The sequence below is a fragment of the Barbus barbus genome (genome assembly GCF_936440315.1).
Source record: "Barbus barbus genome assembly, chromosome: 31".
Taxonomy (NCBI): domain Eukaryota; kingdom Metazoa; phylum Chordata; class Actinopteri; order Cypriniformes; family Cyprinidae; genus Barbus; species Barbus barbus.
In genome coordinates this window covers 9,181,892-9,206,894 of record NC_136759.1, presented here as the reverse complement: position 1 = coordinate 9,206,894, position 25,003 = coordinate 9,181,892, and the positions used below count along the sequence as shown (strand labels likewise).

The window sequence follows — 25,003 nt, the reverse complement described above, 5'->3', positions numbered from 1 at the left end:
ACATTCCTGATAAAAATACGTTAAGCCTGGCTGCCTGTTATTACTACAAACCACAGAGAGATAAGAAATATTTGAGGCCAGCAAAAATTCAGAGCGATAGGGAAGTGGAAAGGACAGGACAGGACGAGGAGAGAGGGAAGAAGGGTGAATACAGTTGTTATCACTGGCCTGACAGTGAGGAGGAAATATAACATGGAGGCTCATTATTGAATTTCAAATTGAGCTAGGAGGTCAGACTCACTGATAACCCTAAATGCAGCTTATCCATCCCCCATCAAACCTGTGTGTGAGACTGGAGGACAGGCAAAGACAGTATACTCAGCCGCAGATGCACGCAGAAACAGCTTTTATCACAAATACGTCTGCTCACCCATTAGCCAAAAAATGAAAATGTTAATGAATTCAAAAGGGCAAAGGTGAACTATTATTTTTAAAAGGTAGAAGAGGCTCAGTATTATAATTGTAATTTTATCATCAAAATAAAGTGTAATTTTTCTCTGTGAATATGCTTCTAGGGTATTTATGCTCTCTATGTAGTGCCCTTTCCATGACCCCTTATCCATTATCTCAGGCTGTTTTGGGAATGGAAACTTTGCACACTGGACAGCATATGTAAACGGAATTTAAATGAATAAATTCTATAATAAACAAACAAAAAATATTAGCAAATAAAATAATAAATACTACTTATAAATAAAATAGTATTGATGCACAAATAAGTAATAAATACAAAAAATACATACAAACAATAAATAAAATAGTATTGATGCATACATAAATATTAATAAAAATACTAAAAACAGTAACACTATTTGTAAATAAAACAGAATTGATGAATAAACATTAATAAATAAATTAGCATTTATACATTGTAATAAATAAAATACTAAAAATAAATACTATTAATAAATGAAATAGTATAAGCAAATAACCAATGAAATAATTTAAAACAATTCTGAAAATACATATTTATAAATATAACAACATAGATTAATAAATATTAACAAATAAAATACAAAAATAAATATTATCTTTAAACAAAATAGTATTTAGAAATAAGTATCAATAAATAAGATACTAAAAATCAATACTAGAGTAAAAATTTAAACTGGATTATACATGCAAAATAAAGTTACGTAATAAACTGGATCGTTCTTCATGTTGAAACTGGAAAGTGCATAGTATTATGGGATACGGTGAGCCTACTATTGTAAACTAAGAGTAAAGTAAGAGTGCGCCATTGAGAACACACCCTCAGTTCCTGATTCGTCCTTTGTCTAGCCTTCTCTCTCACATCACTCAGTTTCTAGTTCATTCACTTCCTCTCTGTCTCTTTGGCAAAGGATGTAGGTATTGATCTGAAATGTGTTCAGTGCTCCTGGAGGAAGGGCCCCAGGGACCGTCACACATGCAGAGAAAACAGTAGCCCCGTGCTAGAGTCGGATGTTAATACAAGCTCATTGACCACTGGGTCATTTGAGTACATCAACACAGAGCAGGAAACAAGGGATCAGGCGAGAAGAAAGAGTCTAATCAGGGGAGAGGCTTCATTTCATCTGGTTATCTACCCATTTCACCAGCTAAGGCTTAGAAGCGGTAGCGGTAGCCGGTACACTAATCGCTTCTCTGCGATGAGAAAAAATGAGATATTCCTGTTTGTTTAATATATGCGTACCACTTGTCCTCTGCAGAGACAAGATCCACATATACAAATGAAATGAAATCAAATGAGATACACAGCTGAGATCATACTAAATTGAGAAATATTGAAATATGAAGAAATGTATGGTGGCTACATAAATATTGCTTAAAACAAATGGCATAAAAACAACAAAACAAAAATGCTTTTAAAACATGATTTATGAAAAGAATCTAAAATAAACAATGAAAAAATAATAATGTTGGGGCAACAAAATAAAGTCAACGTGCAAGAATCATCACTAACAGGACTGCTTTTCAGAAGAGAAAATTACTGCGACTTTCAAAGGATCATTAATCTGGAGTTTGCTGGAGTGATTTATCCTGGATTACGTCTAATCTGATAAATTAGAGTCAAATTTGTATCAGACATTGAATTGAAGTGAGGCAGCAATTTACATGAGTGATGGGTCAGACAGAGCACTAACTGGTTTCACTTACACTGACACACAACCAGCACTGGATATAAAATAATACTAATAATACTTATAATACTACTACTAATACTACTACTAATAAATAAATAAATACACACACACACACACACATACACACAAACACACATTTAAAATCTTACAATATAATTTCAATATTAATAAATTAATAGACATTTAAATAATAAAATATGATATTTAATTCAACTACATGTACTGTACTTTCATATATATAAATACATTTGTAATATATTGTGCAAAATTAAAATATTATAATATAATATTAAATTAGAATTATTATATATTAATATACATTTGTAATATTATTATAATTATACATTTATTACATTATAATTTAATATATACATTTAATATACAATTATAATTATTAGATATTATAATTACAATTTAAATAATTATAACAAAAAATAATTAAAATATCTTATAAAATCTTAAAATATATTATTAAATGATAATTAAACTGTGTATACTATCATATACATATTTTAATATATTTCTAACATTTTTATTTCTAAATAAATTGCATTTATTTTTTTTAAAGATTTTAAATTAAATCTAATTTAATATATTCTATTGTTTGTGTCAGGTTACAATAACTGAATTTTTTTCATCAAAACCAAACCAATTTTGATTTTAAAAATCATTAAAACATTGAAGAATTCAAGTCAAGCTAGAAGAATTTTCTTTTCATCACAGAACTAGTCATTTGATCAGTTCTGTTCTGTGGCCGAGAATGATTCTAAGCAAATTGTAATAATGACTAATGAGGAAGAACGCACTGTAACATGTGATTATAACACAGATCCCGTGTGCGTCAGTGCTGTTCTTCTGCATGTGTGGATTCTGAGGGGGAGTGATGCTGCGAGGTTGCATGACTTCTTACTTGTGGGCGGAAAGACGCAATAAAAGCAAAAAAACAGCTTTTAAAGCCTGTCAGAGTTTTTTTACACTCCAAAGCTCGCCACATTTCAATGGCATCCCAAGCGAGGGCACCAATCTGGCAACCCTAGCAAAGATTGGAAACTCGGCGTACTTTAATCTTCAACGACAGAGCGAATGACAGACACACAGCACTCAGGCAACCAATTAGAGCGGAGATGCCCACAGGGAAGAAGAGGGAAAAAAGAGAAAGAGAAAGGCGAAATGTGAGCGTGATCAAAGGAAAACCCTGCCTCTGCTGGCCAATGCAAAAACGTTTGAAGTCCTAATTAAAATTTATGAGGAAATAAATATATAAATCAGAGCCGTAAATATACAATAAATATACAGGAGAGAGAGGGCAGCATTACTGCAAAGCTGAGAATAAGAGGCAAATGCCATTAGGAGACTGTTGGATCAGGCTCTCTTGAAGGCTTGACGAATCGGTTAGTGCCGCCACTGCAGCGTTTGCAGTGTGCACACGCGCACACACACACACACACACACACACACACACGTACGTGTGTTAAACGCTCAGATTGAACCTTGGTGTCATGACCTTGCACTTAGTCATGGCTGAATTTCAGCTGCCGATTACTCATGAAACAGTTCTCAATCTGCTGGTGTCGCTCTTATTTTTGAGTAACTCAGTTGACTCAGCTGAATCTGTACACTTTCCACAGTTTCAGCACAGATAATAGGGAAAACAATATATTTTTTCCTCGAAAAATAATATGAAATATATTATATTACAAAATGTGCAATATTGGAAGCAATTTTATTATAATAATTATTAATCATTTTATTATAATTTTTTTTTTTTTCAAATTTCAACAGTACAATATTTTTCTTGCAGTACAATGTAATATATATATATATATATATATACACACATACATACACACACACACACACACATGCATTAGAAATATATGATGTATATTATAAATACTAAAGACATATAATAATACAAAACATTTGAAATTACTACAGCTTTAGCTAAAATTTTATATAATAATATTAAAATTGTATATATATATATATATATATATATATATATATATATATATATATATATATATATATATATTATTTTTGAGTTAGGGTAGTAGTAAATTTGCTGTGTTTTTGTAATTTTTTGTATTTTTATATATATGTCTATACAGTTTTTATTCATTTTTTGCAGTTTTATTTTTGGTCCTTTTTATAGCTCGGATTAAAATGATATATTAACAATATATAACAAGTAAAAGAAATAATGGTTTTAATCAAGTATAATATCCCTGATACATATATACACACAATATAAATTAATTTACACATACTGTATATACGCAAATATAACATGCATTGTATTTATAATATACATTATATATTTCTAATACCTGATTTCAAACATCAAAAAATCTTTCAACAATAATACAAAAACAAAACAACAAACATATTTTTGGGAAAATAAAAATAAATAAATACATATTTAATATTTCACATTCATTCAAAATTAATTAATTTTATTCTTGGTGTCAGCTGAGAGTACTTGGCAAGCTGAAAGATGCTTATTCAAAATTCTTTCAAAATACAATTATAACAAGGAAAATAAACAAACAAAATGAGCAATGTGCAGATCTTAAACATTTGTGCAGATTCTGTGCAGCTTTATTTGATTACATTACATTAACCTGAAGCACACACAATTTTTACAAACCCTGACATACAACACATGCATCTACAGTAAACCTCACACACTGGATTACAGCAATGCCTGGAGGTATTAGGACTGATTACTATCTGCCAAGATGTTTAGAGTTTCCTTTAAGACCTCTGATGTGGTTTAAAACAGGATGAACCTGGGCATGGTACGGGACCGGCACCTCTATCTCCTGAAACTCTGCTCAGATAATGGGGTGAGATAATATATATTTTTTTTTTAACTGGAGGAAGGTCATAGCCACATGGGAGACTTCCGGGCATTCGAGAAGATAACTTGCTTAAACGCTCTCCAGCTCTTAGTTCCATATGCACACATGGCACAAACACACACTCAGAAACACACACAGTCAAGATCAATACCCAGAGCTGTTGTACAATCCTGCTCCTTCAATCGATATTGGTGCATCAGGAGCCCTGAGGTCTGATCTAAAACATGCGCGCACACACACACACACACACATACAAGCATACAAACAGGAGGCTTGTTATATGCCAAGTCTTTCAGTCTTAGGCCAGATCGCATTCTGGGAACAGCTGATACGCATGACTCCATGATGTGCATCATGCGATTAATTCTCGCAGTCTGCTAAAACCTGAGCCGAGTTACACAATGCTTGACGTCCTTCATCCAAAGCAGAAAAAAAGCAACAAGCAGCAACTCTTTCCCTCGGATAAAAGAAGCATCCGTAAGCGTTGCTGTATTGGGATGACAGAGACGAAGGCATGCTCTCATTCACTACAAGGTATTTAAGACGCAGCCTTTTATCTTGCTTGTTGATGAGAGATGCTATCAGTCTTGAAGCACTCGCCAGGTTGAAGTGGAAGGATTATGCTTAAAGGGATAGTTCACCTAAAAATGAAAACTCTGTCGGCATTAAATCACACCCATGTTTTCAGAAACCTGTATAAACTACAGGTACTAGCTTCTTTGTAACATAGTAATTTTGAGAAATATAATATTTTCAAAGAATTTATAATAATTGGAGCTGTGACTTGTGAATGAATTTTCCACATAGATTTTGTGAACTGGATCAATCAGTTCCTCAAATAATGAGAACAAAGCCCAAAAACATTTATTCATAATTCAGACTTTACTATTTACCATGCAGATATATTGTATAATTTCAGAAGCTTCGTAATATAGCATACGAATCATACAAACCACTTCTATGAAGCTTGACAGCCCCAGACCCTATTCACTTTCATTATACTGACAAAAGGCTAGCAGATTCTTAAAACCTTCTGTGTTCCATATAAGAAAGAAAGAAAATCACAAGGATGTGGGTTTGGAAAAACACAAGGCTGGAGTAAATAATTGTCATTTTTGGGTGAACTAAGTTCTCTGCTTGAGGAGATTCAACTGCAGTAAACCAAATGATGCATGTAAACACCATCTAATAGCAGATTCCCCTGCAGACAGAACCAACAACACGGCATTATTAGATACAAAAAGGAAGCAGGGATATGGGATCGGGTTTAATTTTTGCTCCGAGGCAAATGGGGAAATTAGCAAAAGATAATAATGAAAAAAACATCAAAAGATGTATTTAAATGCTTTCTGGGAGTAAAGAAAACATTTTGCAGTATGATAAAATAGCATTCACATGCCGCTCGCAATGGAAGCTGCAGCATTTCACACAAAGTCTTGTTAAAAAGAAAATCCCATAGATGCAGATTCAGTCAGTTTCATTTGAATCAACCAAGGCATCTCGCAAATGTAATTAGATTACGTTCTGATCCATTCCATTAAGTTCAGTTCAATTCAGTTCAAAAGCATTATTATCCATCACCTTTAAAAACAGAAAATGATTTTTGACTCATAATGCAAGTCACAAGCTCCATTGTAATGCTATTGAAAAGCTCCATTTGGTTCCTGTTCGCTCTTGAATGCTAACATTCAGCAGTCGCCGATTAAACCCTGTTAAGCCGTGACTACATTCATAAACAACATCGGTCCATTTTAAATGGATTTGCTCTCATTCACTGCTACTCCCTCTCCATCTGCACTATGGAAACTCAAGATTTTATTGTGCAAAAGCTCACAGCTCACGCCATTCAAAACAGCGTGTGTACTTGTTTTTGGAGGGTTTTTTCATGATTGATTTTCCTTCATGTCAAAGTGAAGTGCAGCAAGCTGTATGTTCCCTGCAGCTCATTGAGGCAGAGAGCGAGGGTTCACCTGAGCCCAGTCAAACTCCTTAATTGGACAGTCAGAGCTGGGTGTATCCAGAGCGAGTTCAACATAGAGGAGGGAAGGCAAGCACAGACAGACATACACCCACACACTGAAATGTGTTTGATTTGGCTCGAGAGCTCAACCAGACTTGGAACCAATGACTTTTAACCAAAACAAACTACACACGCACTACATGTATGAGGAGTGTGTACTGACTAGTTTGACTACTTTGACATAAAAAAGACCTCTACACTATCATTAAAACAGTTGGGGTTTGTACGTTTTTTCTTTTCTTGAAGATACTTAATACTTTCATTTTGCAAAGATGCAATAAGGCGATCAAAAGTGACAGTAAAGACATTTATAATGTTACAAAGGATTTCTATTTTATAATAGCTGTTCTTTTGAGATTTTTATTCATCAAAGACTCCTGAAAAGAATCAGTGTCATGGTTTCCACAAAAATATTAAGCAGCACAAATGTTTTCAACAATGAGTGCCATAAGATATGTTTCGCTGAACACTGCAATGCACTGTAATGATTCTGAAATTTCAGCTTTGCATCACAGGACTAAATTACATTTTAAAATATATTCAAAGAGAAAAGAGTTATTTTAAATTGTAATAATGTATTTTTTATTTAAAAAGTTCACATAGAGGCATATAAGCCATATAAGTCGTAATGATAATATAAGACTTCCTTCAAAATGACTTTAAAAAAATCTTACCAACCCCAGACTTTCGAATAGAAGTGTAATTATGACTGCTAAAAGTGCTCAAAGCCAAACAAACATGTAACTATCAATAAATATAATTTTTTGATTGTGATTCCTCTAAGTCTGCTGTAATTAAAACATGTCCTGTTTTTAAAACCTTCCTTACATCAAATGTATCTCTATGTTTTCATCATCCTATTTTTATGCACATTTTTAAGTATCGCATCAGAAACGAATGAAGGAAAAAAATCCTTTAATTCACAAAAAAAGTTTTTACTTTTACTTGAGGTGTTTTTTGACTTATTCTGCAAATACTGGGACACGGAAATGCATTTGCCGAATAAATTCTTTAATGTGCATCAAAAAAGTCTTGGGACTTCTGCTGTTCGTTCTGAGGCGCAAGTACTTTATTAGATATGGATATTATTATAGTCAGTGGCTCCTCCTGCTTTTCTTAGTGATATTTAGTGCCAGTTTATCAGGAAGTGATGATATTGATCTTTTTGACTCATTGGATGAAAACGGTGCTTTATTCGCAAATGCTTTATGCGATATTCCAATTTTGCGCCATCGTTAAATTTGCAACTTTCAATGTAAACATATCTACCAAGTGCTTAAAACAGCATCTGTAACCATTTTTAGTTCCATAATCAGACATATAACAGGGAAAACAGAATAGTCAATAGAATAAAATAAAGCTTCAACATTTCCTAAAAAGATTACCAATTGCCGATTTTTGTTCTTTGGAGTAACATTCACCAATAAATCACACCAGGAATGTGTATTAACAAAGTATATTGACCACCATCCTAAAACAAACATAAAACCGCCCCATATTCAATCTACCTTCCCCTGAGATTGTGTACCAGCTGTTTGCAGCAACACATGAAATATGGTTCGTTCAATAACAGTGTCCTGCTTTCTGATTAAAACACCAGTTGTTGTTCCTGGTCGTGGATGCAGGATGACATCATGCCTGGCGATGATGCAAACGTGCAGGGCTGCTGGGTAAGTGAGGAGAGAGAGGACGCCAGTTCATCATGTGTCACCTTTTAACAAGTCAACCTCCTTTAAATCCATCAGACCGCCCTGCAGTAAATACGGGGTGTATGGATTGTGTGTGTGACTGTGTCAGACTGTGTGTGTGTGTGTGGATCCTCTATTCATTAGAGATGCTGTCATCTCCATTTGTACCCATGTGTGGTAGGATGAGTTCATACACCATGCGTCATTTTAGACATGTGACTGTTAGTTGAAAATCGTGGGCCGCAGTTTTTTTTGAGGTTCCTCGTAATAATGTGGCAATACTGAATTCCTCCACACCCCGAATGTATAACGAAACATCAGTGGTTCATCTACGTCAGCCAAGGTATACGTGAATTTATGCTAATGAAAATTAGGTTCTGAGGGATCAAAGTTAAGTCTTTTGAGGGCACTAAAAAATGGTGTAGAAACAATTTCACAAATAAATACAACAAATCTGTAACACTTAGTAACACATTAAACATGAAAGTTTTGAAGTAGAAAGACCGGTATTTTCTTGTAAAATGTACATCAGAAATCGTTTGTTGTTGTTGTTGTTGTTTTGTTTAGTTTTTTAAAAGTGTGGTTTAATCTGATCACAAATTAGCAAAATATATTTTTTTTTGGCCAAAATATATATTTAACTATATTTATTTAAATCACACATACATATATATATATATATATATATATATATATATATATGTCCTGTTGCATTAATTCTTCAGATATTAAAAGCAGGGAATGTGTTGTATCAGTTATATCCATTACTTCTGTATTCTGAATCATTCGATGATGACAAACACAAACCAGGATGAAGACGAGGGAGCTGACTTTGAGAGAAAAGCAAGAAATTTGGATGCTAAAAGAAAAGAGGAAGTCAATTAGAGCTATTGCAAGGGCATGAAGAAATCAAGAGTTTGGAAACCACCAGCGACACCAGCAACCAACAACTACCTGATCAGCTGAGAAAACAACAGAAGTTGATGACAGACAAATCATAAAAGCTGTGAAAATGAATCCTAAAAGACGTGTCTGTGAAATCACCAACAACTTCCAGAAAGCTGGAGTGATGCTCTGACAATCTACTGTCCTCAGGAGACTTTGACACAGAATTACAGATGCTACACAGCAAGATGCAAACCTCTGACCAGCACCAAAAATAGAAAGGCAAGATTAGAGTTTGCAAAACAGCACAAAGGTGAGCCAGAAGAGTTTTGGAACTGTGTTTATGGACCGATGAGACAAAGATGAACCTTTATCTAAGTGATGAGAAAGCAAAAATTTGTAGAAAAAAAGGGAACTGCAAATGATCCCAAGCATACAGCCTCATCTGTAAAGCATGGTGGAGGTGGTGTCATGGCATGGGCATGCATGGCTGTCTCTGGAACAGGCCCTCTCAACTTTACTGATGACTTAATGTATGATGACAGTAGCAGAATGAATTTGGAAGGGTACAAAACCATCTTGCCTACCAATATTCAAGAAAATGCCACCAGATTCATTGGGAAGTGTTTCATATTGCATCAGGACAATGACTCAAAACACCCTGCCAGTTCAGTCAAGGAATTTATAATGGCAAAGAAATGGAAAGTCTTAGATTGCCCAAGTCAATCTCCAGATTTAAATCTGATTGAACATGAATTTCACCAGCTGAAGAGGAGAGTACAGGCAGAAACTCCCCAAAACAAGCAACAATTGGAATTGGCTGCATTAAAGGCTGGGAAAGCATTTCAAAGGATGAGACCAAGAGTCTGGTGATGTCTATGGGTCACAGACTCACTGCTGTGATTGTGCGCAAGGGATCTGCAACTAAATAATAGCTTTTAATCTTTTATATCTGCCTTATATTCAACTGTCCCAATACTTATGCTCACATCAATGAGTGGGATGAACTCTAAAAGTGCTGTTCTTTTTATTTGGTTAAACATGTATGTGTTGAAATGGTTAATAATAAAATGTGACATTCTGTAGTTTTGTCTCATATTCATCTTTTAATCATATTTGCAAATGTCTTGACTCCACAGCCAACAGAGCAATTTTGTCTTTACTGTTCCAATACTTATGAAGGGCACTGTATATATATATATATATAAATAAAATTGAACACAAAAATGTCGTTAATAAATGTGATCTAGAATGTTAAGTTTTCATTCATTCGCAAAAAATTAAATACTGCTTCTAAAGTGCCAAAGGTTCATTGCTATACAACATAGAAATATAATTATACACACATATCAATCAAAACGTGAAAAAAGTGACAAAGCCGTCAGCTGCTGCAGGTTCCAGGAGTTCAGCCAACTCTTAAAACTGAGTATTACACAACAAGCTCTAGCTTGTCAGGAAGTGTCCCTGGAAATGCTTCTTCCTTTGGCTCAGTGGCAGATTTGGGGAATAAATAGAAACAAACATGTGCAAAGCTCTCGCATGCGCTTACACAGAAATGTCTTTCTGCAGGACAGATGGCCCTAATAGCGGGTGGCCGGCCAGCTCTCCGGCCCCCCTCCACCCTTTCTCTTTCTGGCTTTCTGCTGATCTTAACCCTCCACAATCTGTCTCCCTCTCCCTTCCTCTCCGTGTCGCTCTCCCTTGTCCAACCCCCACCCCAAGTAATACAGCCTCTACAAGATTTGGGTGCATTCATCATTGTAATCATGCTGATTAATTATTCAGTGCTCAGCCTCATTTGCCTGCCAGCCCTTGATTAGGAGAGCGAAGAGTCAGCTGGGTCCACCCTGCTCTTGGATGTGGAGAAGCCTGATGAAAGAGGCAGGACAGTCTCGGTTCAGTCAGAGCAACAACCACTGTTAGATTCTGACGCTAATTGCGTGCCCCATGCTAATTGCATGCTGTAATTAATGTTAGCGAAAGGCAACGAGCTGTGGAGCCATCGATTCTCACACTTGGCTGGTGTGAATGGTAGACAACACAACAGGAAATGAGATGTTACGGGGGCAAACAGTTCAATATCCCTTGCCAATTTCCAAACTGGTTTATGCTGATTTAGTTTTTGGGTCAGCATAATCACATGGCAATTCAGAACTATTTGGTAAATTGGTCCATAATTTGTATGTTTTCATTTGTACTATATTCTTACTATGGAAGCATGTAAATGGCCTTTAAAATGGCCTTTGTATCTCACAATTCTGACGACTTTCTGGCATTTCTGAAGAAAAAAAATAGGGTTGTGAGATGTAAACTTAGAATTGTGAGATGTTAACTAAGATATAACTCACAATTCTAACAAAAGTAACAAATTCTACTTCACTTCACAATTCTAACAAAATTCAAACAAAAGTACGAATTGTTTGACAAACTCACAATTCTGTGAAAAAATACAGTATTACAAAGATATAAATTCATAATTGTGAGATGTTAACTAAGATATAACGCAAAATTATTTTTTGTGAACAATTATTTTTATTGAGAAAAAATAAATAAATAAATAAATAAATAATCATACAGAAAATACAGTTTGTAAGTCACCAGTGATATCCTTAGACCAGATATAACTCGAAATTCTGAGGACAAAAATATTAATTGTGTGACAAACTCACAATTCTGTGAAAACTAAGAATTGTAATATGTTAACAAAGGCTACGTTTACACTAGTGCATTTTCATTTTAAAACAAATAACTTTTGCTACAGTTACACCTGTTGTTCACTACTCCGGCATTTTCCACCCTCGAAAACGGGGACTTTCGAAAATGTCGCAGAGCCCAGTTTAGTTTGAAAACCACATTCCATATTCGCTCTGCATATCCTTGACGACCATGTAAACAATAACATCATGCTCATTATTGTACTTGCATGAATGGCCATGTGACATGCGTTTTCAATTGTGTAGTGTGGACGGAGTGCAGTGAAATGCAGTGAAAAATCCAGTGAAAAATGAGGATCATTTTAATTTTAAAACACTGTTTTAAAACAAACATGCACTAGTGTAAATGGGGCCCAACTCTCCATTCTGAGAATTCTAAATTGTGAGATGTTCACTTGTGTTGATGTTAACTAAGATATAATTTGCAAATTGGAGAAAAAAAAGCTGATATGTAAGATTTAATCTCTTACAATCGTTAGAAAAAAAAGCTGAATTGTGAGATAAAAAGTCGCAAAATTACATTTTTAAATTTTTTATTCTATAGCAGTAAAAAAAAAAAAGAATTGCTAGATATTAATTCAGAATTGTGAGATGTTGACTAAGATATAATTTGCAATTTGGAGGAAAAATAAATCTGCAATGTGATATATAAACTCACAATGATAATGATTATCTATGATAAATCAGAATTACAAGATTTAAACTCAGAATTGCAAGATGTTAATAACTAAGATATAACTCTCAAGAAGAAAAAGTCTGAATTGGTTAGATTGTACGAATTCACACAAAATCATCATCATCTTAAAATAATAACATTTTCCTGTCATTCAGGTTGTGTAGGTCACCAGGATCCACATATTTTCCCAACTTCATTTATTCTCATATCTGTTTGTTTTGCCTTGGGGTGAAGCATGGGTTGTAAGGCAGTGGTGTCTGCACTGACAGGTCAGCTGGACTCTCGCCGCTTAGGGTCTCATCAGTCCAGATTAGTTGAGCTGGAGCTCCAGCTGCCTTGATAAGGAGCAGATGGCAGATGATGGGTGACCCCTGCAGGGATTGTTCTGGGACGGGGTTTACACACTAGAGAAGCCAAACCCCTACACATTTGGATGTGGTAGGGTGCGCTCGCACTTACTTCTCTATTAAGAATTCAAGACATCCATATTTTAAAGAGATCATTCACCCCAGAATTAAAATGTGTCATCAGTTACTCACCCTCATTTCATTCCAAATCTGTTTGACTTTATTTCTTCTTTGAAACACAAGAATATTTTTGAAGAACGCTGGGGCCTGAGCTGAAAAGACTTTCATGGTATAGACAAAACAAAACACTGAAACAATTCCTAAAATTTCCACAGAAAGAGTCAATTTTTGGAATGACATGACGGTAAGTAAATGACAACAGACGTTTTCATTTGGGTGAACTATCCCTTCTAAGCCTGTATAATAGTGATACTTTCAAACAGCATATCAAATGAAAGTCATGTAAAGACTAAACTTAAAGGGAAAAAATGTAAATCCTGTTGCAAACTTGTATGGCTTTCTTTATTCTGCAAAAAAAAATAATGATGGTATTCTGAAGAATGCTGGAGTGAAAACATTTTCAGAATATTTTTTTTCTGTTCCTTAGAAGAAAGAAAGTAGTACACATTTGAAATTACAGCAAATGATGGCAGAATGTACATTTCTGTTATTCACTTTAAGGAAAAGTTTATTGAAAACCGTCAATAACTGTCACAAGAGAGTGGCATCCAGCATATGACATAGAACATAGATGCAGCATAAGCTATAGTGAGAAGCGACGAAACATGGATGTGCAGTGGAGAGACCAAAACAAAACACTGGTCACAGATTAGAAGTACAAAATGAGGATTTGTAAAGAGAAATGACAATTTCGATATGAGCCAAAAGGAGACTGGTTTTCCTTTGCTGTTAACAAAATTTGGTTCTTGCGAGACTATCATATCCTCACCAGAGCTTAAGCTACAGTACCAACCTGGTCTCATGGCATAAACGTACCTGGGTGCACTTTTTAGCAAGACCGTTTTTACGTATCTTACTGCACGTTTTGCCGCATCTTCAAAGAGAAATGTCCATTGAGTGGCGCTAAAACACGGGTTCAATACGTAAACCCTGGCACATTTTTATTACATCGATATAGGTACGTATTTCTGTGTTTTTATTACGTTTCTTCAGGTACGCATTGCGGCGGTTCAAAATTCAAATATCCGGGGACCGTCGCTAAAAATGGGAAATATGCCCTACACCAAACCCAACCCTAAACCTACCTGATAATGTTGACAAATGCAAAACTGATATAGAAACGTATTTATTGATGCAACCATGGCATTTGAGCTTCCTTATATGCAGATTTGAACTGTTTTGTTGAGCCGTAGTTACACGAGATTCGAACCAGAGCTCCTCACCTCTCGAGTACGTCTCCGTACTCCGTGAGCTACCGATCAAACTTACAGTCTATGAAAACCCATAGATATGAAGCTGGATATGTGTGATGCTAACGTTCAAGAGCATCCGTTTTCAAATTTCCCAGCATATTAATATTATTTTGAAGTCATAACATGATATTCTTCAAGTAATTGTATGAAAATTACACTTTATTAATCGAAACTGTAAATTTGTGTGAAAAAGAATAAAAGGAGTCTAGAGTTTTACTGCCTCTAGTGTTCATTTCTTTTGGAAAATGCAGTGATATGTACTTACTGGTACGTATTTCACGTCTTGCTAAAAAGTGCGCCCAGATACGTTTATGTCATGAGACCAAGTAGTACAGTACGTCTACGTCATCCGCTGGAACGCCACTACGAACGTGCATTGAAGAAGAGATTATGGTTGATAAAGTTTTATATATGGTGTTATATATAAAATATATATTATTTTATGATGGACGGATGCACTTTTTGGGCTTCAAAATCTCGACCCCCATTCACTGCCATTATAAAGCTTGGAAGAGCCAAGACATTTTTAATATAACTCATTGTATTCCTCTGAAAGAAGAATGCCTTATACACCTAGGATGACTTGAGGGTAAGTAAATCATAGGGTAATTTAAATTTTTGGTGAACTATCCCTTTAACAAATGATGACCATTTTCATGCTTGGGTGAACTAAGCCAACGAATTAGCTGGTATAAGAGTGATAAAAAAGAAAGTTATACAAAGCAATAATAATAATAATAAAAAAACCTTTATATGACTTCCTTCTGCAGAACACTTAAAAATATATTTTTTAAAGAATATTTAACTGTTCTGACTCCACTGACTTTCATTGAATACACCTCTGAGATATTTTTCAAACAATCTTCGTTTGTGTTCTACGGATAGAAAGAAAGTGATACAGACTTCGAACTACACGAGAGCGAGTAATTATTGACAGAATTTTTCATGTCCTAAAAAGTACTGGTATTAGATAATAAAAACCAATAACGATAAATAAAACAGATGAAGTAGTCATAACCGGAAAGTTTACTTTACTCATTGAATTACTGTGCATTTGTGGGCTGTAAAGTCGTGATGTCCATGTCCTGTGTCACAGTTTAGTGAAGAAGAAGCCATGATGCGTAGTCGGAGATCTCCCACGTAGCCTGTGAGCTAAACCATGAGAATAGCCCTACTGGTCTGTGAGGTTTCTACACACCCACATTAGTCCAGATGGGCACCAGCAGCGAGAGGTGAGTCACTGTGAAACCACACAAACACATTCACCAGACCTTAAATAACCGAGCACACTTCTAATATACAAACAATCTACAGAACCAGCAGGGAAAATGTTGTTTTTCTGCATTGAGCCGTTGCCGCAGTGTACTGGACTGATAAATGGGTCTGACTCAGAGAGTGATGTACGACTAAACATTCCACTTTCAACAATCTCCTGTCAAAATCTGATTTTCTTTGTTGCTGTCACCCGCCATTCTGTTCCTCGCCATCATTAAAGCGTTTTGTCCATTCCCCCTCGAAAGTGGGCTGCTTCCTTTTTATAGCGTAATTGCGAGAACATCAAGGACGACATCAAGCAATCTTTTTCTTAACAAACAAAGAGGCTTTTTCATATTCTAAATTCAATTACTTCTATTCAGATTGAGGAACGGTTCATAGATGACGGCTCTTGGCTTGTTCTTGGGGTCTTTCTGATGTGAACACACAATGTCCTGCTATCTCTCTCTCTCTCTCTCTCGCCCTCTATAAAAAAAGCACTAATCACACGTCATTCGTACGACAACTGCAGCTAAGTCTGGCGTGGCCCAAAAAGCACAGAACAAAGGCACGATTCTGGTGGGAACTGTGTGAAATCTTAACTAGGACTTTATGACCTCGAAACGACTGAAAACCTGACAGTTAGAACTAGATTTTGACAGTTCCTAAAGAAAAACCTGTGCAAAACTAGCTGTCATGATGTTCTGAGTAGTGGTTTTTAGAGTGTGCTATGCAGTTGCTATGGTGCCTGTGGCTGCAAGTTCAATGCGAGTTTATGGAATATTTTTTTGCCTGTTTTATGGTCCGCAAAGCAAATCTAAAAGCAATAACACCCCTCTCATAAATACGCTGCATGCTGCGTAATTTGAGGCATCATTCATGTTAGCAATACAAACTGTATGGGAAGAGTTATACACCACAGTTTAATACTTTAGATCAATGGGAATAACCTCTATCATTAGAACAATACAATTCATTATTAATTATTTACATATAATCTTGATGTTGCACTTGAAAAGTAAAATTATATGCAATATTCTTACAAGCACAACATCAATATATATGAAAAACTATGATAAATAAATACATACAATATATGTATTATTTACACCATATTCAACACCCAAAGATCATAAAAATACACATAATCATGATATTCCTCTTACACTTTTTAGTTTGATGAAATGAATCACTTGCAGATCGTCACATGAGAAGTGGGCAGAGAAACCCCTGCTGTTCTTAATTTAAACACAGGAAGTTGTTTGCACTTTCTATTTTGCTCACTTTTTCTCAAAAGATATGGCAAACAGCATTGCCACTGTTGTACGGAGGCAAAACAATTACTATTTCATAAAGAAAGCAGCAATATTTTCTAATATTACCTATATTAAAACCACAGTAGTCCACCCCCCAACCACACACCATTCAGACTGTATAATGCAAATACTTTGAAATGTACAGCATGAGATTTCATGGTGTTCAGAAAGGACTTTAAAACAAAACCCGCAAAGACCCGTGGTCTGTTCCTTAGAGTAGCTGAAGCATGTTCAAATTCAAGTTGCAACATTTCCTATTTTGTTCTTGCATTCCTATTATTTTCTGTCCACTAATGTGTCAAAAAGGTGTTTTAAATGCCAAAAATAAAACTACATTTAAAGCAAATGTGAGTGGTGTTTACCCACAATAAACTTGTCACTACAATACTAGGATGTCCTTCATTTAAAAGTAGCTTATTTTCTCAAATAAATATTATTTGGTTATTTAAAATGAGTTAAATGTAACAAATTTCCTGTATGTTTTGGCACACAATCACATTTAATTGAGCAAAATAAAAATGGTTTCATGGATTTGCATGGTACTACGTGATAAATTTTTATTTTATTATGATTTGTTTTTTAATTTATTAAAAATTATATTAAAAATGTATGAAATTGGGTGGGTTATGACTAAAAGGAAACGTGCAAGGTAATTTCTTATTATTATTTCATCTTATTATTATTTCTTCTTATTATTATTACTACTCTATTATTACTCTATTATTCTATTCTATTAACTTATTATTCTAAGTATGAGCAATAGTAATAGTGATGCTTGCTTCAGCAAACACCACTAATAAAAGAAAGAAATAATTTGCAATATCTCTGATAAATTAAGTAGATCAGCACTGAGCTCTTTTTTCTAATGATGCCTCCTGCACTAGAGAAGTTTGCGCTTGCTGACTCAGATAATCTGCCATTTTTTCGAGTGGCCTCGAACACATAGGGCATCAGGCTCTGCAGCGTGAATTTAACATTTTGTGTTTATGTAAGTCTTGTGTCTTCCAGTCCAATCTAAGATATAATCTCTCCAGACAATATTTACTCTTGACATCACCGATCTCTTTTTTGTCGTGAGGTCATTTTCTTGGCCCTTGCATGTTAAGAATGAAACATGACGTGAGATGTCCGTGGCACTTGTTACCATTGCACATATGTTTCAATTTATTCCTTATACTCATTTAATGCATTTCATTCATTCGGTGTCTTATGCCAGAACAAATCAGCGTCTCTGCCATCTGAAAGCTTGCCAGCAAGACGCGGCGTTCTAACCACTGTGAAATCACTAATCCTGCTTTGGAATCGCTTGCTTTTCTTTGCGGGTTATTGCAGATCAGCAAATGGCATGAGAATTGGATTTGAAAGGATAAAGATTATATTTTTCCCTTTCTTTCATGGCAGGTGCGTATATCAAGGCTAATGTGTATGTATAAAGACCGATTTATCAAATTCAGTTTGTTAAACGAAAGCCCAAATAACAGTCATCAAGTGAATTACTTTCATCGGCGCTGGGGGAATATCCTGATCCCTTATCCCTCCGAATAATCATTCAATCCTAAGAACACAATTCATCAGTGAAATTAAACATTTACTTCTGTTCAAACATCTGTTTTTTTTTTTTTTTGGTTTGCGTCACTTCTATTACCACCACGACCTTTGGGACTTTAAAACAATGCTCAGCCAAGGATATAAAATCAAGGATTCCACTTTTAGCAGTTAATCTAAAAGTAATCAAAAAGTAGGCTGATTATATTACCTAAAACGTGTAATGTATTGGATTACGTTAATAACTACAATTTTTGTCATATAATTTGGAATCAATAACGGATTACAAAGTAATGTAAGTAATCTAACCATATCTATCTATCTATCTATCTATCTATCTATCTATCTATCTATCTATCTATCTATCTATCTATCTATCTATCTATCTATCTATCTATCTATCTATCTATCTATCTATCTATCTAATAATTATGTTTAGCTGTCTCTAGTGCCTATACAAATAAATGCATGAATATAAATTGCATAAATAGATATATGCATCTGTGCAAATTTATGCATGCATACAAAAATAAACAGATACATACTGTTATGTCCGAAGATGTATTGTACATAAATAAACACAGATTTTTTTAATATATATTTAATTTTACTGATGAATTCCATGCTAAGGATTGGATAATTAGAGGGAAAAGTAAATAAATAAATACATATTTGCATAAATGCACATAAATAAAAGCATTAATAAATTAAAGGAACACTCCACTTTTTTTTGGAAATAAGCTCATTTTCCAAGTCCCCAAGAGTTAAAAAGTTGAGTTTTACCATTTTTGAATCCATTCAGCCGATCTCTGGGTCTGGTGGTAGCACTTTTAGGCGCAATGATATGACGCAGCACCTGAAAGTAGTCCCCAGCTATATCATAGGCTACTGAGCTGGGGACTACTTTCAGGCGCTGCGTCATATCATTGCGCCTGCTGCACCCATGGTACTGTAGCAAAGTTCCTTGATTATTACGCCGGAATGAATGAGAGTATAGTTCCTAGCCATATCGGCCTAGAAAATCGCAACTTTTCATTTTCCGTTGGTCTTAGTGCACGATGTAACTACAGAAGTGTCAAGTTTTAAATAGGAAAAATATCAAAACTCTTTGGTCATTTTTGAGCGAGATGCTAATAGTCTAATCCGATTCAATGATCTATGCTAAGCTAAGCTAAAAGTGCTACCGCCAGACCCGGAGATCGGCTGAATAGATTCAAAAACGGTAAAACTCAACTTTTTAACTCTTGGGGACTTGGAAAATGAGCCTATTTCCAAAAAAAGTGGAGTGTTCCTTTAATAAATGCATAAATGTGTAAATAAATAAATAAACACCTGCATTTTAGTTGACCAGATTTCTCTTTAGCTTCAGAGACTAATCTGACATTGTTTTAATTTTAAATAAATCAATAATCATCACTCATGATGTTTCCCCTAAAATTATTGTAAAAACAGATACAATTATTAACTTCCAAACAGGAAGAAATGAATGTGGATAGTAAAACTCAGATTTGATCTTAATTAATTTGATTAATTTGATGAGAAATATTAGAGACATTGCTGATCAATCAAAAAGAGAAGGAGATTATATGAAAAAAAAAAATACATTCTTAACTGAACTTAAGTTATGAATTATGTTGAACTAGATTGACTTTACCAAGGAAAAATGGGAATAAAAAAGCACACACATGGATTGTAGAAGATGCGGAAATAAACATAATTAGTTTATGGAATTGCTCTTAAGGCTTTCCTAAAGAGAAGCACCTGTAAAGAGGCTACAAATGTCAACACCTCACTACACGCAAACATGAAAAATATGTCTGTCTGTTCCCTGTTTCTTCTCTCCACATAAGGACAATCCAATCCACATGGGAGCTTATTGTGATTCAAGATATTTTTCTTCAAGGCTGTTTTGTTGCAGCAACCGACCGTGTGTAAAATTAATACAGTCCTGCAACATTTGAAACGGTCCCCACTGGTCTTTCAAAAGCTTCTGCCTCTAATAATGCTTCTGTGCAGTCAGCTAATACAGGAGTCACAGACCTTTTTCCTTGAGATTTTGTGCTCTCTCTTAAAAGCACATTTGCATGTCACGTTCATCTTCATTAAGCCCTAGTTTCTTCTCTGCTCTCATCTCTTCCTCACTCACTCTCTTTTCTCTGCACTTAGCACATCTGTTGGGTTTGTTAGCTGCAGGTTGCTCCCTTCATGTTGCTGTCCCCTTTGGATCTCTTTTGCATGAGGTACGTGTGTGTGTGTTATCGATCAGATGATGACCAACTGCAGTAGGTGTAAACCTGAGTTGAATGTCAAAAAAAGCCACTGCAGTGATTGTGGATGGATGATGTACATAACTGAATCATTTCAGGTTAGGGCTTCAACTTAAAAAGAAAAAAAAGAAAAAAGCTACATGGACAAATACAAGATTGCGAATACAACTGTAAACAGCCGAGAGGAAAACACAGACAAATAAGACAACTGCTGACATATAATGAGTATAAAAGTTCAGTTCGGTTCATATACAGTGCCCTTCATAAGTATTGGAACAGTAAAGACAAAATTGCTCTGTTGGCTGTGGAGTCAAGACATTTGCAAATATGATTAAAAGATGAATACGAGACAAAACTACAGAATGTCACATTTTATTATTAACCGTTTCAACACATAAATGTTTTACCAAATAAAAAGAACAGCACTTTTAGAGTTCATCCCACTCATTGATATGAGCATAAGTATTGGGACAGTTGAATATAAGGCCGATATAAAAGATTAAAAGCTATTATTTAGTTGCAGATCCCTTGCGCACAATCACAGCAGTGAGTCTGTGACCCATAGACATCACCAGACTCTTGGTCTCATCCTTTGAAATACTTTTCCTCAGCCTTTAATGCAGCCAATTCCAATTGTTGCTTGTTTTGGGGAGTTTCTGCCTTTACTCTCCTCTTCAGCTGGTGAAATTCATGTTCAATCGGATTTAAATCTGGAGATTGACTTGGGCAATCTAAGACTTTCCATTTCTTTGCCCTTATAAATTCCTTGACTGAACTGGCAGGGTGTTTTGGGTCATTGTCCTGATGCAATATGAAACACTTCCCAATGAATGTGGCATTTTCTTGAATATTGGTAGGCAAGATGGTTTTGTACCCTTCCAAATTCATTCTGCTACTGTCATCATACATTAAGTCATCAGTAAAGTTGAGAGGGCCTGTTCCAGAGGAAGCCATGCATGCCCATGCCACGACAACACCTCCACCATGCTTTACAGATGAGGCTGTATGCTTGGGATAATTTGCAGTTCCCTTTTTTTCTACAAATTTTTGCTTTCTCATCACTTAGATAAAGGTTCATCTTTGTCTCATCGGTCCATAAACACAGTTCCAAAACTCTTCTGGCTCATCTTTGTGCGTTTTTGCAAACTCTAATCTTGGCTTTCTATTTTTGGTGCTGGTCAGAGGTTTGCATCTTGCTGTGTAGCATCTGTAATTCTGTGTCAAAGTCTCCTGAGGACAGTAGATTGTCAGAGCATCACTCCAGCTTTCTGGAAGTTGTTGTTGATTTTACAGACATGTCTTTTAGGGTTCATTTTCACAGCTTTTATGATTTGTCTGTCATCAACTTCTGTTGTTTTCTCAGTCGATCAGGTCGTTGTTGGTTGCTGGTGTCGCTGGTGGTTTCCAAACTCTTGATTTCTCCATGCCTTTTGTTTTTGCTAGAGCTCTAATTGACTTCCTCTTTCTTTTAGCATCCAAATTGCTTGCTTTTCTCTCAAAGTCAACTCCCTCATCTTCATCCTGGTTTGTGTTTGTCATCATCGAATGATTCAGAATACAGAAGTAGTGGATATAACTGATACGACACATTCCCTGCTTTTAATATCTGAAGAATTAATGCATCAGGACACAGCTGATCACTTAGAAACACATGTGAGGCAACTGTTCCAATACTTATGCTCACATCAGATAGAGAGATGAAACTCTAAAAGTGCTGAACTTCTTAGCTGGTAAAACATCTGTGTGTTAAATCACCCAATAATAAAATGTGACATTCTGTAGTTTTGTCTCATATTAATCTTTTAATCGTATTTGTAAATGTCTTGACTCCACAGCCAACAGAGCAATTTTGTCTTTACTGTTCCAATACTTTTGGAGGGCACTGTATGTATATATATATATATATATATATATATATATATATGTGTGTACTGTATACATGTATGTGTGCATTAGGTATCATGAATTAAGAATGGACAAAATTATTTACAGAATTTATTAATCTAGATGAATGTTTGAATGTTCATTTATAAATATAGTATTGTTCATTGTTAGTGCATGATCATGCATAATACAATAAATAATGTTAATTTATAAGTATACAATTGAAAGGTTAAAGTTGTTTTATATACACTTTTGAAAGAAATTAATACTTTAGCAAGGACACATTAAATTGGTCAAAAGTGACAGTAAGGATATATATATAAAATGTTAAAAAATATTTCCATTCCAAATAAATCCTGAAAAAATATGGTTTCCACAAAAACAATAGGCAGCACAACTGTTATCAAAATTGATAATAATAAGAAATGTTTCTTGAGCAGCAAATCAGCATATCCTTCAGAATGATTTCTGAAGGATCATGTGACAAGACTGGAGTAATGATGCAGAAAATTCAGCTTTTCATCACGTAATAAATTACATTTTAAAATATATTAAAATAGAAACCAGTTATAGTAAATTAGAATGATATTTCACCTTATTACTAACTTTGATTAAATAAAAGCAGCCTTGGTGAACAAGAAAAACAGAGTTTGTGAAAAATTATATTCAGTCACATTATTAAACACTGTAAAATTGCATTGATAGTTCATGATAAATAATGCAATATGCAATGTAACCAAATTGAACCTTATTGTAAATTATCATCAAATTAATGTAAACTAATCTCAGATTGGTGGATTGAAATGTTTTTGCCCTGGGCCAACAAGAATGTTGATTCAAAAAGTCTTACTTGAAAATATATGCCAAAGTCATGAGCAAAATAGACATTTGGTTCTCCATTTAATCTCACTGCTATCTACAAGGAAGAGTTTTCTTAGGGAAGTTTTATTTCCTATTGAAATGAACAAACATTAACACAATCCATAGGAAACTCCATGCTATTCGATATCATTTTGTGAAAACCAAATCCTTCTCTTGATTTTCAGGTATACAGATTGTACCAACATACATATAGCTCAATATACCTCTTCGCTCTCATTTACACATCCAGAGCCAAAGTATTTAAAACTGAATCTGAGGAATCTGAGCTCTCGCTGGCTTTGAACTGTGATGTCTGCGGGGTTATAGAAAACTTGTCAAAGTCTGCGTTAGCATGATCTCACTATCCCCAGAGGAGAGAAACACTGGGTTTCCCCTCCTCGTTCTTCACGTTTACCTTTGTTGACTTTGTTGTGGAAATTTCCAAGAGGTCCAATTAAGCTTCCCCACGAATCGAGGCATGTGCGATAACACATTTAAAGCTTTTTTTTTTTTTATCAGTTCTTTCATCTTGTCTCGTCACCAGCCCACCCTTCCCCCATCTCCTTACACACATCAAACACTTCTGCGTGTATTTTTGCCACTCCTTCCCCCATTCTTTACCTCGTGCTCTCTTTCGGCAGCATCACTTGGCCACTGAGGCTGGTTGCTGTGGCAACATCTCCCAACGGAGCTGGCTACCTTCCCTGTTACCGTAGCAACTGGTTCCCTGCAGGATTCCAAATGAGCCACTCCATATCTCTCTCTCTCTCTCTCTCTCTCTCTCTCTCTCTCTCTCTCTCTCTCTCTGCTTTCCATAATTGAACTGAAATATGCTTTCCTGGCTGCTTTATATTCAGTAGGTCAAAAATATAGCCCAAAGAACCGCTAAATGAGCACAGAGCATTAGAGCCATTGATATTGTTTGCTTGAACGCTACATCGCTGCCACTTAAGATGCTTAGACACACATTTACATGTGACTGATGTCGCTTCGACACAATGGTTCATGACATAATTAAACAAGAGCGAGCAACCAAATCAGATAATGTCCAACAATCTCAGTGGTCTAAATGGGTTCGGGGCATTTTACCCCGAATCTCCGCATCTCTAAATGCTTCATCATG

General features: G+C 35.2%; 1 protein-coding gene across 4 annotated transcripts in view; it reads right to left on the bottom strand.

Annotated features, from left to right (window-relative positions):
• Window positions 1-25,003, bottom strand: part of aplp1 (amyloid beta (A4) precursor-like protein 1) — a 56,256-nt gene that overhangs the window by 16,682 nt on the left and 14,571 nt on the right. The window lies entirely within an intron of this gene.